The following is a 5,792-nucleotide window of genomic DNA, read 5'->3' on the forward strand; positions in this document are numbered from 1 at the left end:
AAACCAAGGTCGGTATTAGCAACCATATTTGCCATGCTGTCTGCAACCAAATTTGCTTCGCAAAAGGCATGAGATCCGAACCTGCCAATGTCGATGACAAAGGTCTTTTGTATTGCATGTATTGCTCAAGATGTTGTTGATCATTTGGACTGCTACAACACTATCACTTTTGAGTATCACTTGTTTAAAACCTGTTTCCCATGCTATGGTTAGACCATCAAGGATCGCCCATGTTCCCAAGTTTCGATTGAATCCAAGCTGCCATCCACTGTTGCTATCACGTAAAACACCTAGTTTTTTTTTATTGCCCCATCAGTATTTATTTTAATCCATCCATTTTTTTGGAGGTTGACATTTGTGGGTTTTAGCACATTGAACTTCCTTCTTCAATCTCTTAGTCCAATTGATGATTTGTGATATAATGTCATGTATGCTATAATTTCTGCTGCTGGAAAAAAAAACTTGGTTTCTTTGCTCCAAATGCACCAACAGGTAATGCCAAAAAGGGACCCCTACTTGACCTCATCAACATTTAATTTGAACTGCAAAGTTTATGTTAGAAACAATCCAATCAGTAAGATGTAATGAAAGAAACTAGTAGTGAGTTCGAATTTGGATGTCACCATTGGTAGGGTATAATGGAAGAATGATCGAAATTAAATTGTTTCACTTGAGAAAAAAAATTCATATTTGACTTGTAAAGAAGAAATAAACAAATTTAGTAATAAAGAAAATGAAACAGTAAAAGAAGAAATTTGAGAACAAATAAAAATTACATAAAGAAGAAATATAAATTAAAAAAAATAAAGTGGAAGATAGATCAAATAAATCGATGAATGTGATGGATAGTTGGATATGTGTCCAATTAAATCATTTGAGATATAAATTTCAACAAACTCAATTAAAGGTTCCAATCAACCCTCTAAAAAATAATCTTTGTCAAATTGAAGGATGAAGAATGAATTCTCACAATTCATTGAAGAAAATCGAGAAGAAAACTACTTCTAAAAATCACAAAAAAGAAATCTTACACAAAGAAACTAACTTCCATAGTTGAAAACTTTATTAATGAAAATAATTGTGTATCTAATGAACAATAAAGAAACCTTTATATAAGCTAGCTAATTACATCCAAATAAAACTTTAAAATGTACTAAATCTCTAATTATTCTAAACAAGAAATAGTTTTAAACTAAACTTTCTTGTTTGACTAAGAAACATAAAACTCTTAAACAACTTAAATACTTAAGCAATATCCAAAATTCAGAATAAATGAATAATAAAATAATAAAACCTAATAAATACAATATTGGGCTCATATATAATAAAAATTAAGCTTCAAATTCAAATCTGATATGATTTAAACTCGAATTAAAAGCTCGAAACTCATAATTTCCGTAATAATCTTGTCCAGAAATTCTGCTCGCGCGGTCTTCATTAAAATAGTCATAACTTGAGCTCCCAAACTCAAAATTTAGTGATTCAAAGTGAATTATGAAGCTAAGAGATAAATCTTTGAACGATATGGAGACATCTAATCCCAAAAGAGCCTGGATCCCATCCACAAAGTCGTTAGAAGTTGGCTGATTTTCCAAACTTGAAAATTGGTAGCTTCGATGGATAGAATTTAATAAATTTCATCCCATCCGTGCATGTATCATTCCCCATTTTCTTAAAAAGATTCGTCCTTGAATCTTGTCTTTGGCGGAACAAGAAAGAGTCTTTATCATAGGTGGAATGGTTTAATGGAGCTCCTCTTAAAAGATCAACAAATTCCTGAAAGAATGAAACAAGTCCATTAGACAAATTCAAGTTAAGTGAAAACATAATCATTCCTCTTTCCCGAATAGGTTCTCTCTTTCTTTCCATTCTTTTTTTCAATGTGAATTGAACCCTCTACTTTTACCTTATGGGAATTTTCACTCACCAAAGTTGGACCATCAAATTGACTTTTATCGCTCAATGACTTTTTTCTCTCAGTCTTTTTCCATGAATCATCCTCATTTCCCTTTAACCCCTCACAAAATTTTTGAACATTGAATTCATTTAAAAGAGTGACAAACTCACTAATGTGAGCCATAATGGACGAACCTTCGGCCATACCTGTAACGCCCCTAACCCGAATCCGTCACCGGAATAGAGTTACGGAGCATTACCGGAGTTACCGATTCATTTATCAGATATTTTATTAATTCGATATCTTTTCTTTTCCACATTCAAGTCTCGTATTCAAGTCATCCGGATCTTTATAAAGAAATTTGATCGTCGTTTTCATTTATTTCATGTTATAATACATTCAACTAATGCTCTAAACAAAATTATCATTTTACCCCTAAACTTTTAATTAATGACGATTTCATCCTTATGTTAAAATAAAATAAAATTATTGCAATTTAATCCTTATTTCCAGCCGTTATTCTCACACAAATTGATAACAACCTATGAATTCTATAAAATGTCAGGATTTTCCATAATTTCAACACTTTTCAATTTAGTCCTTAAAACATGTTTTTCCCTGATCTTGAGCTAAATTAATAATTTCATTCAATTTTATAATTTAAATAATAAAATAATCCATTTCATGCAAATTGGTCCTTTCTAACATTTTTTTTACAAAATTGCCCATAAAATTTTACTTTTATTCAATTTAGTCCATGAGCCTAAAACATACAAATTAGCCATGCTAGCTGAATATTCATACATATTTTCCTCCTCCTCCTCTCCATTCCACATCCTTAATTTATATAACATGCAACAAGTAACATTATCAATAATTTCACTATTTACTTATGTATATTCAAAACTGTTCATTTGCGTCATAGTCACTAAATTATTTATATCTTAAGCTACAAAACTCGAAATTAAGATACACTAATTTTTCCTGAAACTACACTTACTTATATTATTACCATAAAATTTTCAGAATTTTTGGTTTAGCCAATAAGTACAGTTTATTCTTTAAAGTTGCCCCTGTTCTGCTGTCTGACAGTTCCGACCCTTCTTCACTAAGAATTAATTATCTCATCGTACGAGATTCGGATGATGTTCCTGCTTATTTCTATTGAAAATAGACTCTTTAAGGATTTTAAAAATATAAATTTAATCCCTTAATTATTTTTCTCCAATTTTTTATGATTTTCCAAAGTCAGAACAGGGGAACCCAAAATCATTCTGACATTGTCTCACAAAACTTATTATATCTCATGGTTTACAATTCCATTGCTTACACCGTTTCTTCTATAAGAAACTAGACTTAATAAGCTTTAATTTCATGTTTTATTCATCCTCTAATTAGATTTTTAAAATTTTTGGAGATTTTTCAAAGTTAGACTATTGCTGCTGTTCAAAACTATTTTAGTGCAAAAAGTTAATTTTCATTTTGCCCCAAATTTCACAGTTCATACAATTCAGTCCTTACTTAATTAACCCCTCAATTAAACTAATTTTATAAATTAATACTTTTCCTATACATTATAAGTTATTTCTTAACTATTGAAATTCAGAATTTCCACATAAAACTCTAACTTCAAACTCTTTTACAATTTAGGTCCCAAACATTCACTTTCTATTCAATTCTTTCAATAAAATCAGCATATAAACAATTTAAAGCTCTAATTCTATGTCAAATCATCATATACTTCCAGCACATATTCATAGAAACTTTCAATTTCTTTCATAGAATCAAGAACTAATGAATTCAGCAAATGGACCTAGTTGTAAAAGTCACAAAAACACAAAAATTTCAAGAAATAATCAAGAATTGAACTTACTTGCAGTAAAAATATGAAAAACCAGCTTAAGGGAACTCTTCCATGGTGTTTTTGCTGATGAGAATGCAGAAAAAATAAAGAGAAATCTAGATAATTCCACTTTAGTCCTAGCTTTATTAAGTAAATTTTACAATTTTCTAATTTTTCCCTTAATTCCCCTTATTTTCTTGGTGATTTCATGCTCTTGCCGTCCAGCCCAAATAGACCTTGGGTCTATTTGCCTTTTAATCTCTCTTTCTTTTATCATTTAAGCTATTTAATCATTTCCCACAATTTTACATTTGATACAACTTAGTCCTTTTTGTTCAATTAGCTATCAGTACTTTAAAATTTCTTGACGAAACTTTAATACTAACTTATTAACACTCCATAAATATTTATAAAAATATTTATGGCTCGATTTAAAACTCCCGAGGTCTCGATACCTCATTTTCAATTCTAATTATTTTAATATATAGAGGCATTGTTTTAACAGTATTCGATTTGTCAGGGACTTAGTCATATAAAGGGTTCCAGTTTCTTCCATAGCATGGGCGTCATTTTCTCCATCAACACTTCTTGTAGGACATTATTTGTGAGGCACAATTGAATTGCAGATAGAGCATTTTCATCAAGCTTCTCCCATTTCGTTTGATTCCTGTAAGAGCCTTATTTTGCCCGGCCCATTAGAAACTAAAAAATAACCAAATAAAGTCTCAAGATCATTAAATGTCCAGTTACAAAATTAAATTGGCTCATATTTACAAAACCCAATTACAAACCCATCAACTTAAACCACTAACCTATTACAGATTAGGCCCGTTAGCCGAAGACCTAAACTCATGTTTAGGAAAATGAAAACCCTAGGTCACCCTCACGCCGTACCCCCCTCCATGTGTGCCCTCGGTATGCACGATGCCCAAGGGCCGACTTTGCCTTCGGCCTTACACCAAAATGGCATCCTTTCACCGTCGTTGACACCCTAGGCCTACAAAAGAAAGCAAAAACAGAAGCCAAACAAGACCACAGAGCAGAAAGTAGAAACAAAGCAAAGAAACAACAATGACATAGGAAATAGTAATAACGTTAAATCAAGTGTATTTTCGCCTATATAAACCGAGAAACAAAAATGTTGTGAGGTTATAGACGATTAAGCAATAAAAGAGAAAAACAAAAAGGTTGATTACACATCTTGTTCTCTTTTTGATTTTCAAATTTTCTTTTTACTTTTATTTTTTTTATTTTTTTATTTTTATTTTCATTTCTTATCATACATCTATTTTAAATCAAAATAAAAGGGAGTGAAAACTCACCGAAATCGCCCCGTGACCGCTTTGTCGGAGGGCTTCTCGTTCCGTTCTCTTCGCGCTTTCGAGGATTGGGAGCGTTTTGGCTTTCGAACACGCCTTGAAACGGGACTCAATGCCCACCCTCACGCACCGTTGGCCGCCGAATATGGCGATGGTACGATGGACGGCGATTTGGGTGTCCCCCTGGCCGGTCGTAGAGAGAAGGGGGAGAGAGTAAAGGGAATATCAGTTTTTTTAGAAAGGAGGCTGCAGATGAATTTTTTTTTTAAATGGGGGTTAAATGCAGCCCTGGAAACGGCACCTTTTGGGTGGGAGTCCAAGTGCCAAAACGACACCGTTTTGGACCGCCCGTGTAACCAGACCCGTTTGTCCTCAAGGATCCGCGTGTTTCCATTTTTTGGTTCATTTACGCGTGTGGTCCTTCGTTTTTAAGTTGCGCTTCAGTTTAGTCCATTTTTATTCTTTATTTTTTATTTTTGCTCTTTACATATTTGGCTATCGAATTTGTAGCGTATTTTAATTTAGTCCCTGACTCGCTGAGCAAGGACACATGTCCGAAAGATCGGTTTATTTACTCCTTTGACCCTTGACTGTTTTCACTCATTACGTTTTAGCCCCCTTTATTTTTATTTATTTATTTATTTCAATTTGTCCCTCTAATTCCATTTAATTCGCAATTAACCCTTTTTATTTATTTATTTAAATTATTTTGATATGTTTCATTTATCTATTC

At 32.4% G+C, this 5,792-nt stretch overlaps 1 long non-coding RNA gene across 1 annotated transcript; it reads right to left on the reverse strand.

Annotated features, from left to right (window-relative positions):
• Positions 1-4,450: 4,450 nt before the first annotated feature.
• Positions 4,451-5,339, reverse strand: LOC107939635 (uncharacterized). Its single transcript, XR_001695203.2, has 2 exons — positions 5,063-5,339; positions 4,451-4,737 (listed from the first exon to the last, which is right to left on the reverse strand). It is a non-coding gene; the product is annotated as an uncharacterized lncRNA (long non-coding RNA).
• Between the last annotated feature and the right edge of the window lie 453 nt (positions 5,340-5,792).

This window comes from Gossypium hirsutum, chromosome A04 (assembly GCF_007990345.1).
Source record: "Gossypium hirsutum isolate 1008001.06 chromosome A04, Gossypium_hirsutum_v2.1, whole genome shotgun sequence".
In the NCBI taxonomy this organism is placed as follows: Eukaryota; Viridiplantae; Streptophyta; class Magnoliopsida; order Malvales; family Malvaceae; genus Gossypium; species Gossypium hirsutum.